Source organism: Narcine bancroftii, chromosome 1, assembly GCF_036971445.1.
Source record: "Narcine bancroftii isolate sNarBan1 chromosome 1, sNarBan1.hap1, whole genome shotgun sequence".
NCBI classification, from domain to species: domain Eukaryota; kingdom Metazoa; phylum Chordata; class Chondrichthyes; order Torpediniformes; family Narcinidae; genus Narcine; species Narcine bancroftii.
Genome location: NC_091469.1, coordinates 239,383,236 through 239,403,364, shown reverse-complemented (window position 1 = coordinate 239,403,364; position 20,129 = coordinate 239,383,236).

The window sequence follows — 20,129 nt, the reverse complement described above, 5'->3', positions numbered from 1 at the left end:
TCCCACATTGAAGGTCCAGGATCCAGCTCCAAGACACAAGTAGCCTTTACCTTTCCCACATTGAGGGTCCAGTATTCAGCACCAAGAGTCAAGTAGAGTTTACCGTTCCCACATTGAAGGTTCAGTATCCAGCTCCAAGACACAAGTAACCTTAACCTCATTGAAGGTCCAGTTTACAGCTCCAAGACCTGTCCCACATTGAAGGTTCAGTATCCAGATCCAAGACACAAGTATCCTTAACCTTTACCACATTGAAGGTCCAGTATCCAGCTCCAAGACACACGTTGCCTTTACCTTTCCCACATTGAAAGTACAGTATCCAGCTCCAAGACAAAAGTAGCCTTTACCTTTCCCACATTGAGGGTCCAGTATCCAGCTCCAAGAGCAAAGTAGCCTTTACTTTTCTCACATTGAAGTTCCAGTATCCAGCTCCAAGACACAAGTAGCCTTTACCTTTCCCACATTGAGGGTCCAGTATCCAGCTCCAAGACTTAAGTAGACTTTACCTTTCTCACATTGAAGTTCCAGTATCCAGCTCCAAGACACAAGTAGCCTTTACCTTTCCCACATTGAAGGTCCAGTACCCAGCTCCAAGACACAAGTCGCCGTTACCTATCCCACATTGAAGGTTCAGTATGCAGCTCCAAGACACAAGTAGCCTTTTCCTTTACAAAATTGAAGGTCCAGTATCCAGCTCCAAGACACAAGTAACCTTAACCACATTGAAGGTCCAGTATCCAGCTCCAAGACACACTTTGCCTTTACCTTTGCCACATTGAAGGTCCAATATCCTGCTCCAAGATGCAAGTAGCCTTTCCCTTTCCCAAAGTGAAGGTCCAATATCCAGCTCCAAGACACAAGTAGCCTTTACCTTTCCCACACTGAAGGTCCAGTATCCAGCTCCAAGGCTCAAGTAAACTTTCCAACATTGAAAGTCCAGTATCCAGCTCCAAGACACAAGTTGCCGTTACCTGTCCCACATTGAAGGTTCAGTATCCAGCTCCAAGACACAAGTAGCTTTACCTTTACAAAATCGATGGTCCAGTATCCAGCTCCAAGACACAAGTAACCTTTACCTTTACCACATTGAAGGTCCAGTATTCAGCTCCAAGACACAGGTAGCCTTTCCCTTTACCACATTGAAAGTCCAGTATCCAGCTCCAAGACACACGTTGCCTTTACCTTTCCCACATTGAAGGTCCAGTACCCAGCTCCAAGACACAAGTCGCCGTTACCTATCCCACATTGAAGGTTCAGTATGCAGCTCCAAGACACAAGTAGCCTTTTCCTTTACAAAATTGAAGGTCCAGTATCCAGCTCCAAGACACAAGTAACCTTAACCACATTGAAGGTCCAGTATCCAGCTCCAAGACACACGTTGCCTTTACCTTTGCCACATTGAAGGTCCAATATCCTGCTCCAAGATGCAAGTAGCCTTTACCTTTCCCAAATTGAAGGTCCAATATCCAGCTCCAAGACACAAGTAGCCTTTACCTTTCCCACACTGAAGGTCCAGTATCCAGCTCCAAGACACAAGTAGCCTTTACCTTTCCCACACTGAAGGTCCAGTATCCAGCTCCAAGGCTCAAGTAAACTTTCCAACATTGAAAGTCCAGTATCCAGCTCCAAGACACAAGTTGCCGTTACCTGTCCCACATTGAAGGTTCAGTATCCAGCTCCAAGACACAAGTAGCTTTACCTTTACAAAATCGATGGTCCAGTATCCAGCTCCAAGACACAAGTAACCTTTACCTTTACCACATTGAAGGTCCAGTATCCAGCTCCAAGACACAGGTAGCCTTTCCCTTTACCACATTGAAAGTCCAGTATCCAGCTCCAAGACACACGTTGCCTTTACTTTTCCCACATTGAAAGTACAGTATCCAGCTTACCTTTCCCACATTGAGGGTCCAGTATCCAGCTGTAAGACACAAATAACCTTTACCATTCCCACATTGAAGGTCCAGTGTCCTGCCCCAAGTCATAAGTAACCTTTACCTTACCCACATTGAAGGTCCAGTATCTAGCTCCAAGAGTCAAGTAAACTTTACCTTTCCCACACTGAATGTCAGCGACCTAGTGCCAAGACACACATTGACTTTTCCTTCAACAAATTGAAGATCCAGTATCCAGCTCCAAGACACAAGTCGCCGTTACCTGTCCCACATTGAAGGTTCAGTATCCAGCTCCAAGACACAAGTAGCCTTTACCATTACAAAATTGAAGGTCCAGTATCCAGCTCCAAGACACACGTTGCCTTTACCTTTACCACATTGAAAGTCCAGTAGCCAGCTCCAAGACACACGTTGCCTTTACTTTTCCCACATTGAAAGTACTGTATTCAGCTTACCTTTCCCACATTGAGGGTCCAGTATCCAGCTGCAAGACACAAATAACCTTTACCTTTCCCACATTGAAGGTCCAGTGTCCTGCCCCAAGTCATAAGTAACCTTTACCTTACCCACATTGAAGGTCCAGTATCTAGCTCCTCGAGTCAAGTAAACTTTACCTTTCCCACATTGAATGTCAGCGACCTAGTGCCAAGACAGACATTGACTTTACCTTTACCAAAATGAAGATCCAGTATGAAGCTCCAAGACACAAGTCGCCGTTACCTGTCCCACATTGAAGATCCAGTATCCAGCTCCAAGACACAAGTCGCCGTTACCTGTGCCACTGAAGATCCAGTATCCAGCTCCAAGACACAAGTAGCCTTTACCTTTCCCACATTGAGGGTCCAGTATCCAGCTCCAAGACCAAAGTAGACTTTACCTTTCTCACATTGAAGTTCCAGTATCCAGCTCCAAGACACAAGTAGCCTTTACCTTTCCCACATTGAGGGTCCAGTATCCAGCTCCAAGACCTAAGTAGACTTTACCTTTCTCACGTTGAAGTTCCAGTATCCAGCTCCAAGACACAAGTAGCCTTTACCTTTCCCACATTGAAGGTCCAGTACCCAGCTCCAAGACACAAGTCGCCATTACCTATCCCACATTGAAGGTTCAGTATGCAGCTCCAAGACACAAGTAGCCTTTTCCTTTACAAAATTGAAGGTCCAGTATCCAGCTCCAAGACACAAGTAACCTTAACCACATTGAAGGTCCAGTATCCAGCTCCAAGACACACGTTGCCTTTACCTTTGCCACATTGAAGGTCCAATATCCTGCTCCAAGATGCAAGTAGCCTTTACCTTTCCCAAATTGAAGGTCCAATATCCAGCTCCAAGACACAAGTAGCCTTTACCTTTCCCACACTGAAGGTCCAGTATCCAGCTCCAAGGCTCAAGTAAACTTTCCAACATTGAAAGTCCAGTATCCAGCTCCAAGACACAAGTTGCCGTTACCTGTCCCACATTGAAGGTTCAGTATCCAGCTCCAAGATACAAGTAGCTTTACCTTTACAAAATCGATGGTCCAGTATCCAGCTCCAAGACACAAGTAACCTTTACCTTTACCACATTGAAGGTCCAGTATCCAGCTCCAAGACACAGGTAGCCTTTCCCTTTACCACATTGAAAGTCCAGTATCCAGCTCCAAGACACACGTTGCCTTTACTTTTCCCACATTGAAAGTACAGTATCCAGCTTACCTTTCCCACATTGAGGGTCCAGTATCCAGCTGTAAGACACAAATAACCTTTACCATTCCCACATTGAAGGTCCAGTGTCCTGCCCCAAGTCATAAGTAACCTTTACCTTACCCACATTGAAGGTCCAGTATCTAGCTCCAAGAGTCAAGTAAACTTTACCTTTCCCACACTGAATGTCAGCGACCTAGTGCCGAGAAACACATTGACTTTTCCTTTAACAAATTGAAGATCCAGTATCCAGCTCCAAGACACAAGTCGCCGTTACCTGTCCCACATTGAAGGTTCAGTATCCAGCTCCAAGACACAAGTAGCCTTTACCATTACAAAATTGAAGGTCCAGTATCCAGCTCCAAGACACAAGTAACCTTAACCACATTGAAGGTCCAGTATCCAGCTCCAAGACACACGTTGCCTTTACTTTTCCCACATTGAAAGTACAGTATCCAGCTTACCTTTCCCACATTGAGGGTCCAGTATCCAGCTGCAAGACACAAATAACCTTTTCCTTTCCCACATTGAAGGTCCAGTGTCCTGCCCCAAGTCATAAGTAACCTTTACCTTACCCACATTGAAGGTCCAGTTTCTAGCTCCACGAGTCAAGTAAACTTTACCTTTCCCACATTGAATGTCAGCGACCTAGTGCCAAGACACACATTGACTTTACCTTTACCAAATTGAAGATCCAGTATCCAGCACCAAGATTCAAGTAGCCTTTACCTTTCCCAAATTGAAGGTCCAGTATCCAGCTCCAAGAAACACGTAGCCTTAACCTTTACCAAATTGAAGGTCCAGTATCCAGCTCCAAGAAAAACGTGGCCTTTACATTTCCCGCATTGAAGGTCCAGCATCCAGCTCCAAGAAACACGTAGCCTTAACCTTTCACATATTGAAGGTCCAGTATCCAGCTCCAAGACAAATGTTGCCTTTACCTTTACCACATTGAATGTCAGCGACCTAGTGCCAATACACACATTCCCTTTACCGTTACCAAATTGAAGATCCAGTATCCAGCTGCAAGATGCAAGTAGCCTTAACCTTTCCCAAATTGAAGGTCCGGTATCCAGCTCCAAGAACCACGTAGCCTTAACCTTTACCAAATTGAAGATCCAGTATCCAGCTCCAAGACACAAGTAGCCTTTACTTTTCCCACACTGAAGGTCCAGTATCCAGCCCCAAGACACAAGTAACCTTTCCCACATTGAAGGTCCAGTATCCAGCTCCAAGAAACACGTAGCTTTAACCTTTACCAAATTGAAGGTCCAGTATCCAGCTCCAAGAAAAACGTAGCCTTTTCCTTTCCCGCATTGAAGGTCCAGTATCCAGCTCCAAGACACACGTTGCCTTTACCTTTACCACATTGAAAGTCCAGTATCCAGCTCCAAGACACACGTTGCCTTTACTTTTCCCACATTGAAAGTACAGTATCCAGCTTACCTTTCCCACACTGAATGTCAGCGACCTAGTGCCAAGACACACATTGACTTTTCCTTTAACAAATTGAAGATCCAGTATCCAGCTCCAAGACATAAGTAGCATTTACCTTTACCACATTGCAGGTCCAATATCCTGCTCCAAGATGCAAGTAGCCTTTACCTTTCCCAAATTGAAGGTCCAATATCCTGCTCCAAGACTCAAGTCGCCGTTACCTTTACCAAATTGAAGGTCCAGTATCCAGCTCCAAGACACAAGTAACCTTTACCTTTACAACACTGAAGGTCCAGTATACAGCTCCAAGACACACGTTGCCATTACCTTTCCCACATTGAAGGTCCAGGATCCAGCTCCAAGACACAAGTAGCCTTTACCTTTCCCACATTGAGGGTCCAGTATTCAGCACCAAGAGTCAAGTAGAGTTTACCGTTCCCACATTGAAGGTTCAGTATCCAGCTCCAAGACACAAGTAACCTTAACCTCATTGAAGGTCCAGTTTACAGCTCCAAGACCTGTCCCACATTGAAGGTTCAGTATCCAGATCCAAGACACAAGTATCCTTAACCTTTACCACATTGAAGGTCCAGTATCCAGCTCCAAGACACACGTTGCCTTTACCTTTCCCACATTGAAAGTACAGTATCCAGCTCCAAGACAAAAGTAGCCTTTACCTTTCCCACATTGAGGGTCCAGTATCCAGCTCCAAGAGCAAAGTAGCCTTTACTTTTCTCACATTGAAGTTCCAGTATCCAGCTCCAAGACACAAGTAGCCTTTACCTTTCCCACATTGAGGGTCCAGTATCCAGCTCCAAGACTTAAGTAGACTTTACCTTTCTCACATTGAAGTTCCAGTATCCAGCTCCAAGACACAAGTAGCCTTTACCTTTCCCACATTGAAGGTCCAGTACCCAGCTCCAAGACACAAGTCGCCGTTACCTATCCCACATTGAAGGTTCAGTATGCAGCTCCAAGACACAAGTAGCCTTTTCCTTTACAAAATTGAAGGTCCAGTATCCAGCTCCAAGACACAAGTAACCTTAACCACATTGAAGGTCCAGTATCCAGCTCCAAGACACACTTTGCCTTTACCTTTGCCACATTGAAGGTCCAATATCCTGCTCCAAGATGCAAGTAGCCTTTCCCTTTCCCAAAGTGAAGGTCCAATATCCAGCTCCAAGACACAAGTAGCCTTTACCTTTCCCACACTGAAGGTCCAGTATCCAGCTCCAAGGCTCAAGTAAACTTTCCAACATTGAAAGTCCAGTATCCAGCTCCAAGACACAAGTTGCCGTTACCTGTCCCACATTGAAGGTTCAGTATCCAGCTCCAAGACACAAGTAGCTTTACCTTTACAAAATCGATGGTCCAGTATCCAGCTCCAAGACACAAGTAACCTTTACCTTTACCACATTGAAGGTCCAGTATTCAGCTCCAAGACACAGGTAGCCTTTCCCTTTACCACATTGAAAGTCCAGTATCCAGCTCCAAGACACACGTTGCCTTTACCTTTCCCACATTGAAGGTCCAGTACCCAGCTCCAAGACACAAGTCGCCGTTACCTATCCCACATTGAAGGTTCAGTATGCAGCTCCAAGACACAAGTAGCCTTTTCCTTTACAAAATTGAAGGTCCAGTATCCAGCTCCAAGACACAAGTAACCTTAACCACATTGAAGGTCCAGTATCCAGCTCCAAGACACACGTTGCCTTTACCTTTGCCACATTGAAGGTCCAATATCCTGCTCCAAGATGCAAGTAGCCTTTACCTTTCCCAAATTGAAGGTCCAATATCCAGCTCCAAGACACAAGTAGCCTTTACCTTTCCCACACTGAAGGTCCAGTATCCAGCTCCAAGACACAAGTAGCCTTTACCTTTCCCACACTGAAGGTCCAGTATCCAGCTCCAAGGCTCAAGTAAACTTTCCAACATTGAAAGTCCAGTATCCAGCTCCAAGACACAAGTTGCCGTTACCTGTCCCACATTGAAGGTTCAGTATCCAGCTCCAAGACACAAGTAGCTTTACCTTTACAAAATCGATGGTCCAGTATCCAGCTCCAAGACACAAGTAACCTTTACCTTTACCACATTGAAGGTCCAGTATCCAGCTCCAAGACACAGGTAGCCTTTCCCTTTACCACATTGAAAGTCCAGTATCCAGCTCCAAGACACACGTTGCCTTTACTTTTCCCACATTGAAAGTACAGTATCCAGCTTACCTTTCCCACATTGAGGGTCCAGTATCCAGCTGTAAGACACAAATAACCTTTACCATTCCCACATTGAAGGTCCAGTGTCCTGCCCCAAGTCATAAGTAACCTTTACCTTACCCACATTGAAGGTCCAGTATCTAGCTCCAAGAGTCAAGTAAACTTTACCTTTCCCACACTGAATGTCAGCGACCTAGTGCCAAGACACACATTGACTTTTCCTTCAACAAATTGAAGATCCAGTATCCAGCTCCAAGACACAAGTCGCCGTTACCTGTCCCACATTGAAGGTTCAGTATCCAGCTCCAAGACACAAGTAGCCTTTACCATTACAAAATTGAAGGTCCAGTATCCAGCTCCAAGACACACGTTGCCTTTACCTTTACCACATTGAAAGTCCAGTAGCCAGCTCCAAGACACACGTTGCCTTTACTTTTCCCACATTGAAAGTACTGTATTCAGCTTACCTTTCCCACATTGAGGGTCCAGTATCCAGCTGCAAGACACAAATAACCTTTACCTTTCCCACATTGAAGGTCCAGTGTCCTGCCCCAAGTCATAAGTAACCTTTACCTTACCCACATTGAAGGTCCAGTATCTAGCTCCTCGAGTCAAGTAAACTTTACCTTTCCCACATTGAATGTCAGCGACCTAGTGCCAAGACAGACATTGACTTTACCTTTACCAAAATGAAGATCCAGTATGAAGCTCCAAGACACAAGTCGCCGTTACCTGTCCCACATTGAAGATCCAGTATCCAGCTCCAAGACACAAGTCGCCGTTACCTGTGCCACTGAAGATCCAGTATCCAGCTCCAAGACACAAGTAGCCTTTACCTTTCCCACATTGAGGGTCCAGTATCCAGCTCCAAGACCAAAGTAGACTTTACCTTTCTCACATTGAAGTTCCAGTATCCAGCTCCAAGACACAAGTAGCCTTTACCTTTCCCACATTGAGGGTCCAGTATCCAGCTCCAAGACCTAAGTAGACTTTACCTTTCTCACGTTGAAGTTCCAGTATCCAGCTCCAAGACACAAGTAGCCTTTACCTTTCCCACATTGAAGGTCCAGTACCCAGCTCCAAGACACAAGTCGCCATTACCTATCCCACATTGAAGGTTCAGTATGCAGCTCCAAGACACAAGTAGCCTTTTCCTTTACAAAATTGAAGGTCCAGTATCCAGCTCCAAGACACAAGTAACCTTAACCACATTGAAGGTCCAGTATCCAGCTCCAAGACACACGTTGCCTTTACCTTTGCCACATTGAAGGTCCAATATCCTGCTCCAAGATGCAAGTAGCCTTTACCTTTCCCAAATTGAAGGTCCAATATCCAGCTCCAAGACACAAGTAGCCTTTACCTTTCCCACACTGAAGGTCCAGTATCCAGCTCCAAGGCTCAAGTAAACTTTCCAACATTGAAAGTCCAGTATCCAGCTCCAAGACACAAGTTGCCGTTACCTGTCCCACATTGAAGGTTCAGTATCCAGCTCCAAGATACAAGTAGCTTTACCTTTACAAAATCGATGGTCCAGTATCCAGCTCCAAGACACAAGTAACCTTTACCTTTACCACATTGAAGGTCCAGTATCCAGCTCCAAGACACAGGTAGCCTTTCCCTTTACCACATTGAAAGTCCAGTATCCAGCTCCAAGACACACGTTGCCTTTACTTTTCCCACATTGAAAGTACAGTATCCAGCTTACCTTTCCCACATTGAGGGTCCAGTATCCAGCTGTAAGACACAAATAACCTTTACCATTCCCACATTGAAGGTCCAGTGTCCTGCCCCAAGTCATAAGTAACCTTTACCTTACCCACATTGAAGGTCCAGTATCTAGCTCCAAGAGTCAAGTAAACTTTACCTTTCCCACACTGAATGTCAGCGACCTAGTGCCGAGAAACACATTGACTTTTCCTTTAACAAATTGAAGATCCAGTATCCAGCTCCAAGACACAAGTCGCCGTTACCTGTCCCACATTGAAGGTTCAGTATCCAGCTCCAAGACACAAGTAGCCTTTACCATTACAAAATTGAAGGTCCAGTATCCAGCTCCAAGACACAAGTAACCTTAACCACATTGAAGGTCCAGTATCCAGCTCCAAGACACACGTTGCCTTTACTTTTCCCACATTGAAAGTACAGTATCCAGCTTACCTTTCCCACATTGAGGGTCCAGTATCCAGCTGCAAGACACAAATAACCTTTTCCTTTCCCACATTGAAGGTCCAGTGTCCTGCCCCAAGTCATAAGTAACCTTTACCTTACCCACATTGAAGGTCCAGTTTCTAGCTCCACGAGTCAAGTAAACTTTACCTTTCCCACATTGAATGTCAGCGACCTAGTGCCAAGACACACATTGACTTTACCTTTACCAAATTGAAGATCCAGTATCCAGCACCAAGATTCAAGTAGCCTTTACCTTTCCCAAATTGAAGGTCCAGTATCCAGCTCCAAGAAACACGTAGCCTTAACCTTTACCAAATTGAAGGTCCAGTATCCAGCTCCAAGAAAAACGTGGCCTTTACATTTCCCGCATTGAAGGTCCAGCATCCAGCTCCAAGAAACACGTAGCCTTAACCTTTCACATATTGAAGGTCCAGTATCCAGCTCCAAGACAAATGTTGCCTTTACCTTTACCACATTGAATGTCAGCGACCTAGTGCCAATACACACATTCCCTTTACCGTTACCAAATTGAAGATCCAGTATCCAGCTGCAAGATGCAAGTAGCCTTAACCTTTCCCAAATTGAAGGTCCGGTATCCAGCTCCAAGAACCACGTAGCCTTAACCTTTACCAAATTGAAGATCCAGTATCCAGCTCCAAGACACAAGTAGCCTTTACTTTTCCCACACTGAAGGTCCAGTATCCAGCCCCAAGACACAAGTAACCTTTCCCACATTGAAGGTCCAGTATCCAGCTCCAAGAAACACGTAGCTTTAACCTTTACCAAATTGAAGGTCCAGTATCCAGCTCCAAGAAAAACGTAGCCTTTTCCTTTCCCGCATTGAAGGTCCAGTATCCAGCTCCAAGACACACGTTGCCTTTACCTTTACCACATTGAAAGTCCAGTATCCAGCTCCAAGACACACGTTGCCTTTACTTTTCCCACATTGAAAGTACAGTATCCAGCTTACCTTTCCCACACTGAATGTCAGCGACCTAGTGCCAAGACACACATTGACTTTTCCTTTAACAAATTGAAGATCCAGTATCCAGCTCCAAGACACAAGTCGCCGTTACCTGTCCCACATTGAAGGTTCAGTATCCAGCTCCAAGACACAAGTAGCCTTTACCATTACAAAATTGAAGGTCCAGTATCCAGCTCCAAGACACAAGTAACCTTAACCACATTGAAGGTCCAGTATCCAGCTCCAAGACACACATTGCCTTTACCTTTCCCACATTGAAGGTTCAATATCCAGCTCCAATACACAAGTAGCCTTTCCCTTTACCAAATTGAAGGTCCAGTATCCAGCTCCAAGACACAAGTAACCTTGACCTTTATCACATAGAAGGTCCAGTATCCAGCTCCAAGACACAAGTCGCCTTTACCTTTCCCACTTTGAAGGTCCAGTATCCATCCGCAAGTCATAAGTAACGTTTACATTTCCCACATTGAAGGTCCAGTGTCCTGCCCAAGTCATCAGTAACCTTTACCTTACCAACATTGAAGGTCCAGCATCTAGCTCCAAGAGTCAAGTAAACTTTACCATTCCCACATTGAATGTCAGCGACCGAGTGCCAAGACACACATTGCCTTTACCTTTACCAAATTGAAGATCCAGTATCGAGCTCCAGGATGCAAGTAGCGTTTACCTTTCCCAAATTGAAGGTCCAGTATCCAGCTCCAAGAAACACGTAGCCTTAACCTTTACCAAATTGAAGGTCCAGTATCCAGCCCCAAGACAGAAGTAACCTTTACCAAATTGAAGGTCCAGTATCCAGCCCCAAGACAGAAGTAACCTTTACCACATTAAAGGTCCAGTATCCAGCTCCAAGACACAAGTCGCGGTTACCTGTCCCACATTGAAGGTTCAGTATCCAGCTCCAAGACACAAGTAGCCTTTACCTTTACCAAATTGAAGGTCCAGTATCCAGCTCCAAGACACAAGTAGCCTTTACCTTTACCACATTGAAGTTCCAGTATCCAGCTCCAAGACACACGTTGCCTTTACCTTTCCCACATTGAAAGTACAGTATCCAGCTCGAAGATTCAAGTAGCCTTTAACTTTCCCACGTTGAAGGTCCAGTATACAGCTCCAAGACATAAGTAGCCTTAACCTTCAGCAAATTGAAGGTCCAGTATCCAGCTCCAAGACACAAGTCGCCGTTACTTTTACCAAACTGAAGGTCCAGTATACAGCTCCAAGACACACGTGGCAACTACCTTTCCCACATTGAAGGTCCAGGATCCAGCTCCAAGACACAAGTAGGCTTTAACTAATTGAACATCCAGTATCCAGCTGCAAGACACAAATAACCTTTACCTTTACCACATTGAAGGTCCGATATCCAGCTCCAAGACACAAGTAGCCTTTACCTTTCCCACGTTGAAGGTCCAGTATTCAGCTCCAAGAGTCAAGTAGAGTTTACCGTTCCCAAATTGAAGGTTCAGTATCCAGCTCCAAGACACAAGTAACCTTAACCACATTGAAGGTCCAGTATACAGCTACAAGACCTGTCGCACATTGAAGGTTCAGTATCCAGCTCCAAGACACAAGTATCCTTTACCTTTACCACAATGAAGGTCCAGTATCCAGCTCCAAGACACACGTTGCCTTTACCTTACCCACATTGAAGGTCCAGTATCCAGCTCCAAGACACAAGTAGCCTTTACCTTTACCACATTGAAAGTCCAGTATCCAGCTCCAAGACACACGTTGCCTTTACTTTTCCCACATTGAAAGTACAGTATCCAGCTTACCTTTCCCACATTGAGGGTCCAGTATCCAGCTGCAAGACACAAATAACCTTTTCCTTTCCCACATTGAAGGTCCAGTGTCCTGCCCCAAGTCATAAGTAACCTTTACCTTACCCACATTGAAGGTCCAGTTTCTAGCTCCAAGAGTCAAGTAAACTTTACCTTTCCCACATTGAATGTCAGCGACCTCGTGCCAAGACACACATTGACTTTACCTTTACCAAATTGAAGATCCAGTATCCAGCACCAAGATTCAAGTAGCCTTTACCTTTCCCAAATTGAAGGTCCAGTATCCAACTCCAAGAAACACGTAGCCTTAACCTTTACCAAATTGAAGGTCCAGTATCCAGCTCCAAGAAAAACGTGGCCTTTACATTTCCCGCATTGAAGGTCCAACATCCAGCTCCAAGAAACACGTAGCCTTAACCTTTCACATATTGAAGGTCCAGTATCCAGCTCCAAGACAAATGTTGCCTTTACCTTTACCACATTGAATGTCAGTGACCTAGTGCCAATACACACATTCCCTTTACCGTTACCAAATTGAAGATCGAGTATCCAGCTGCAAGATGCAAGCAGCCTTAACCTTTCCCAAATTGAAGATCCAGTATCCAGCTCCAAGAAACACGTAGCTTTAACCTTTACCAAATTGAAGGTCCAGTATCCAGCTCCAAGAAAAACGTAGCCTTTACCTTTCCCGCATTGAAGGTCCAGTATCCAGCTCCAAGACACACGTTGCCTTTACCTTTCCCACATTGAAAGTACAGTATCCAGCTCGAAGAATCAAGTAGCCTTTAATTTTCCCACATTGATGGTCCAATATCCTGCTCCAAGATGCAAGTAGCCTTGACCTTTCCCAAATTGAAGGTCCAGTATCCAGCTCCAAGAAACACGTAGCTTTAACCTTTACCAAATTGAAGGTCCAGTATCCAGCACCAAAAAAAACGTAGCATTTACCTTTCCCGCATTGAAGGTCCAGTATCCAGCTCCAAGACACACTTTGCTTTTACATTTGCCAAATTGAAGGTCCAATATCCTGCTCCAAGATGCAAGTAGCCTTTACCTTTCCCACATTGAGGGTCCAGTATCCAGCTCCAAGAGCTAAGTAGCCTTTACTTTTCTCACATTGAAGTTCCAGTATCCAGCTCCAAGACACAAGTAGCCTTTACCTTTCCCACATTGAGGGTCCAGTATCCAGCTCCAAGACCAAAGTAGACTTTACCTTTCTCACATTGAAGTTCCAGTATCCAGCTCCAAGACACAAGTAGCCTTTACCTTTCCCACATTGAGGGTCCAGTATCCAGCTCCAAGACCTAAGTAGACTTTACCTTTCTCACATTGAAGTTCCAGTATCCAGCTCCAAGACACAAGTAGCCTTTACCTTTCCCACATTGAAGGTCCAGTACCCAGCTCCAAGACACAAGTAGCCTTTTCCTTTACAAAATTGAAGGTCCAGTATCCAGCTCCAAGACACAAGTAACCTTAACCACATTGAAGGTCCAGTATCCAGCTCCAAGACACACGTTGCCTTTACCTTTGCCACATTGAAGGTCCAATATCCTGCTCCAAGATGCAAGTAGCCTTTACCTTTCCCAAATTGAAGGTCCAATATCCAGCTCCAAGACACAAGTAGCCTTTACCTTTCCCACACTGAAGGTCCAGTATCCAGCTCCAAGGCTCAAGTAAACTTTCCAACATTGAAAGTCCAGTATCCAGCTCCAAGACACAAGTTGCCGTTACCTGTCCCACATTGAAGGTTCAGTATCCAGCTCCAAGACACAAGTAGCTTTACCTTTACAAAATCGATGGTCCAGTATCCAGCTCCAAGACACAAGTAACCTTTACCTTTACCACATTGAAGGTCCAGTATCCAGCTCCAAGACACAGGTAGCCTTTCCCTTTACCACATTGAAAGTCCAGTATCCAGCTCCAAGACACACGTTGCCTTTACTTTTCCCACATTGAAAGTACAGTATCCAGCTTACCTTTCCCACATTGAGGGTCCAGTATCCAGCTGCAAGACACAAATAACCTTTTCCTTTCCCACATTGAAGGTCCAGTGTCCTGCCCCAAGTCATAAGTAACCTTTACCTTACCCACATTGAAGGTCCAGTATCTAGCTCCAAGAGTCAAGTAAACTTTACCTTTCCCACACTGAATGTCAGCGACCTAGTGCCAAGAAACACATTGACTTTTCCTTTAACAAATTGAAGATCCAGTATCCAGCTCCAAGACACAAGTCGCCGTTACCTGTCCCACATTGAAGGTTCAGTATCCAGCTCCAAGACACAAGTAGCCTTTACCATTACAAAATTGAAGGTCCAGTATCCAGCTCCAAGACACAAGTAACCTTAACCACATTGAAGGTCCAGTATCCAGCTCCAAGACACAAGTAGCCTTTACCATTACAAAATTGAAGGTCCAGTATCCAGCTCCAAGACACAAGTAACCTTAACCACATTGAAGGTCCAGTATCCAGCTCCAAGACACACATTGCCTTTACCTTTCCCACATTGAAGGTTCAATATCCAGCTCCAATACACAAGTAGCCTTTCCCTTTACCAAATTGAAGGTCCAGTATCCAGCTCCAAGACACAAGTAACCTTGACCTTTATCACACAGAAGGTCCAGTATCCAGCTCCAAGACACAAGTCGCCTTTACCTTTCCCACTTTGAAGGTCCAGTATCCATCCGCAAGTCATAAGTAACGTTTACATTTCCCACATTGAAGGTCCAGTGTCCTGCCCAAGTCATCAGTAACCTTTACCTTACCAACATTGAAGGTCCAGCATCTAGCTCCAAGAGTCAAGTAAACTTTACCATTCCCACATTGAATGTCAGCGACCGAGTGCCAAGACACACATTGCCTTTACCTTTACCAAATTGAAGATCCAGTATCGAGCTCCAGGATGCAAGTAGCGTTTTCCTTTCCCAAATTGAAGGTCCAGTATCCAGCTCCAAGAAACACGTAGCCTTAACCTTTACCAAATTGAAGGTCCAGTATCCAGCCCCAAGACAGAAGTAACCTTTACCAAATTGAAGGTCCAGTATCCATCCCCAAGACAGAAGTAACCTTTACCACATTAAAGGTCCAGTATCCAGCTCCAAGACACAAGTCGCGGTTACCTGTCCCACATTGAAGGTTCAGTATCCAGCTCCAAGACACAAGTAGCCTTTACCTTTACCAAATTGAAGGTCCAGTATCCAGCTCCAAGACACAAGTAGCCTTTACCTTTACCACATTGAAGTTCCAGTATCCAGCTCCAAGACACACGTTGCCTTTACCTTTCCCACATTGAAAGTACAGTATCCAGCTCGAAGATTCAAGTAGCCTTTAACTTTCCCACGTTGAAGGTCCAGTATACAGCTCCAAGACATAAGTAGCCTTAACCTTCAGCAAATTGAAGGTCCAGTATCCAGTTCCAAGACACAAGTCGCCGTTACTTTTACCAAACTGAAGGTCCAGTATACAGCTCCAAGACACACGTGGCAACTACCTTTCCCACATTGAAGGTCCAGGATCCAGCTCCAAGACACAAGTAGGCTTTAACTAATTGAACATCCAGTATCCAGCTGCAAGACACAAATAACCTTTATCTTTACCACATTGAAGGTCCGATATCCAGCTCCAAGACACAAGTAGCCTTTACCTTTCCCACGTTGAAGGTCCAGTATTCAGCTCCAAGAGTCAAGTAGAGTTTACCGTTCCCAAATTGAAGGTTCAGTATCCAGCTCCAAGAAACAAGTAACCTTAACCACATTGAAGGTCCAGTATACAGCTCCAAGACCTGTCGCACATTGAAGGTTCAGTATCCAGCTCCAAGACACAAGTATCCTTTACCTTTACCACAATGAAGGTCCAGTATCCAGCTCCAAGACACACGTTGCCTTTACCTTTCCCACATTGAAGGTCCAGTATCCATCCGCAAGTCATAAGTAACCTGTACATTTCCCACATTGAAGGTCCAGTGTCCTGCCCCAAGTCATAAGTAACCTTTACCTTACCCACATTGAAGGTCCAGTATCCAGCTCCAAGACACAAGTAGCCTTTACCTTTACCACATTGAAAGTCCAGTATCCAGCTCCAAGACACACGTTGCCTTTACCTTTCCCACATTGAAAGTACAGTATCCAGCTTACCTTTCCCACATTGAGGGTCCAATATCCAGCTGCAAGACACAAATAACCTTTTCCTTTCCCACATTGAAGGTCCAGTGTCCTGCCCCAAGTCATAAGTAACCTTAACCTTACCCACATTGAAGGTCCAGTTTCTAGCTCCAAGAGTCAAGTAAACTTTACCTTTCCCACATTGAATGTCAGCGACCTAGTGCCAAGACACACATTGACTTTACCTTTACCAAATTGAAGATCCAGTATCCAGCACCAAGATTCAAGTAGCCTTTACCTTTCCCAAATTGAAGGTCCAGTATCCAACTCCAAGAAACACGTAGCCTTAACCTTTACCAAATTGAAGGTCCAGTATCCAGCTCCAAGAAAAACGTGGCCTTTCCATTTCCCGCATTGAAGGTCCAACATCCAGCTCCAAGAAACACGTAGCCTTAACCTTTCACATATTGAAGGTCCAGTATCCAGCTCCAAGACAAATGTTGCCTTTACCTTTACCACATTGAATGTCAGTGACCTAGTGCCAATACACACATTCCCTTTACCGTTACCAAATTGAAGATCTAGTATCCAGCTGCAAGATGCAAGTAGCCTGAACCTTTCCCAAATTGAAGATCCAGTATCCAGCTCCAAGACACAAGTAGCCTTTACCTTTCCCACACTGAAGGTCCAGTATCCAGCCCCAAGACACAAGTAACCTTTCCCACATTGAAGGTCCAGTATCCAGCTCCAAGAAACACGTAGCTTTAACCTTTACCAAATTGAAGGTCCACTATCCAGCTCCAAGAAAAACGTAGCCTTTACCTTTCCCGCATTGAAGGTCCAGTATCCAGCTCCAAGACACACGTTGCCTTTACCTTTCCCACATTGAAAGTACAGTATCCAGCTCGAAGATTCAAGTAGCCTTTAATTTTCCCACATTGATGGTCCAATATCCTGCTCCAAGATGCAAGTAGCCTTTACCTTTCCCAAATTGAAGGTCCAATATCCAGCTCCATGACACAAGTAGCCTTTACCTTTACCACATTGAAAGTCCAGTATCCAGCTCCAAGACACACGTTGCCTTTACTTTTCCCACATTGAAAGTACAGTATCCAGCTTACCTTTCCCACATTGAGGGTCCAGTATCCAGCTGCAAGACACAAATAACCTTTTCCTTTCCCACATTGAAGGTCCAGTGTCCTGCCCCAAGTCATAAGTAACCTTTACCTTACCCACATTGAAGGTCCAGTTTCTAGCTCCAAGAGTCAAGTAAACTTTACCTTTCCCACATTGAATGTCAGCGACCTAGTGCCAAGACACACATTGACTTTACCTTTACCAAATTGAAGATCCAGTATCCAGCACCAAGATTCAAGTAGCCTTTACCTTTCCCAAACTGAAGGTCCAGTATCCAAGTCCAAGAAACACGTAGCCTTAACCTTTACCAAATTGAAGGTCCAGTATCCAGCTCCAAGAAAAACGTGGCCTTTACATTTCCCGCATTGAAGGTCCAACATCCAGCTCCAAGAAACACGTAGCCTTAACCTTTCACATATTGAAGGTCCAGTATCCAGCTCCAAGACAAATGTTGCCTTTACCTTTACCACATTGAATGTCAGTGACCTAGTGCCAATACACACATTCCCTTTACCGTTACCAAATTGAAGATCTAGTATCCAGCTGCAAGATGCAAGTAGCCTGAACCTTTCCCAAATTGAAGATCCAGTATCCAGCTCCAAGACACAAGTAGCCTTTACCTTTCCCACACTGAAGGTCCAGTATCCAGCCCCAAGACACAAGTAACCTTTCCCACATTGAAGGTCCAGTATCCAGCTCCAAGAAACACGTAGCTTTAACCTTCACCAAATTGAAGGTCCAGTATCCAGCTCCAAGAAAAACGTAGCCTTTACCTTTCCCACATTGAAAGTACAGTATCCAGCTCGAAGATTCAAGTAGCCTTTACCTTTCCCAAATTGAAGGTCCAGTATCCAGCTCCAAGAAACACGTAGCATTAACCTTTACCAAATTGAAGGTCCAGTATCCAGCACCAAGAAAAACGTAGCCTTTACCTTCCCCGCATTGAAGGTCCAGTATCCAGCTCCAAGAAACACTTTGCTTTTACCTTTGCCAAAATGAAGGTCCAATATCCTGCTCCAAGATGCAAGTAGCCTTTCCCTTTCCCAAATTGAAGGTCCAATATCCAGCTCCATGACACAAGTAGCATTTACCTTTCCCACACTGAAGGTCCAGTATCCAGCTCCAAGACTCAAGTAACCTTTCCCACATTGAAAGTCCAGTATCCAGCTCCAAGACACAAGTCGCCGTTACCTGTCGCACATTGAAGGTTCAGTATCCAGCTCCAAGACACAAGTAGCTTTACCTTTACAAAATTGAAGGTCCAGTATTCAGCTCCAAGACACAAGTAACCTTTACCTTAACCACATTGAAGGTCCAGTACCCAGCTCCAAGACACAAGTCGATTTTACCTTTACCACATTGAAAGTCCAGTATCCAGCTCCAAGACACACGTTGCCTTTACTTTTCCCACATTGAAAGTACTGTATCCAGCTTACCTTTCCCACATTGAGGGTCCAGTATCCAGCTGCAAGACACAAATAACCTTTACCTTTCCCACATTGAAGGTCCAGTATCCTGCCCCAAGTCATAAGTAACCTTTACCTTACCCACATTGAAGGTCCAGTATCTAGCTCCTAGAGTCAAGTAAACTTTACCTTTCCCACATTGAATGTCAGCGACCTCGTGCCAAGACACACATTGACTTTTCCTTTAACAAATTGAAGATCCAGTATCCAGCTCCAAGACACAAGTCGCCGTTACCTGTCCCACATTGAAGATCCAGTATCCAGCTCCAAGACACAAGTCGCCGTTACCTGTGCCACATTGAAGATCCAGTATCCAGCTCCAAGATTAAAGTAGCCTTTAATTATCCCACATTGAAGGTCCAGTATACAGCTCCAAGACATAAGTAGCATTTACCTTTACCACATTGCAGGTCCAATATCCTGCTCCAAGATGCAAGTAGCCTTTACCTTTCCCAAATTGAAGGTCCAATATCCTGCTCCAAGACTCAAGTCGCCGTTACCTTTACCAAATTGAAGGTCCAGTATCCAGCTCCAAGACACAAGTAACCTTTACCTTTACAACACTGAAGGTCCAGTATACAGCTCCAAGACACACGTTGCCATTACCTTTCCCACATTGAAGGTCCAGGATCTAGCTCCAAGACACAAGTAGCCTTTACCTTTCCCACATTGAGGGTCCAGTATTCAGCACCAAGAGTCAAGTAGAGTTTACCGTTCCCACATTGAAGGTTCAGGATCCAGCTCCAAGACACAAGTAACCTTAACCACATTGAAGGTCCAGTTTACAGCTCCAAGACCTGTCCCACATTGAAGGTTCAGTATCCAGATCCAAGACACAAGTATCCTTAACCTTTACCACATTGAAGGTCCAGTATCCAGCTCCAAGACACACGTTGCCTTTACCTTTCCCACATTGAAAGTACAGTATCCAGCTCCAAGACAAAAGTAGCCTTTACCTTTCCCACATTGAGGGTCCAGTATCCAGCTCCAAGAGCTAAGTAGCCTTTACTTTTCTCACATTGAAGTTCCAGTATCCAGCTCCAAGACACAAGTAGCCTTTACCTTTCCCACATTGAGGGTCCAGTATCCAGCTCCAAGACCAAAGTAGACTTTACCTTTCTCACATTGAAGTTCCAGTATCCAGCTCCAAGACACAAGTAGCCTTTACCTTTCCCACATTGAGGGTCCAGTATCCAGCTCCAAGACCTAAGTAGACTTTACCTTTCTCACATTGAAGTTCCAGTATCCAGTTCCAAGACACAAGTAG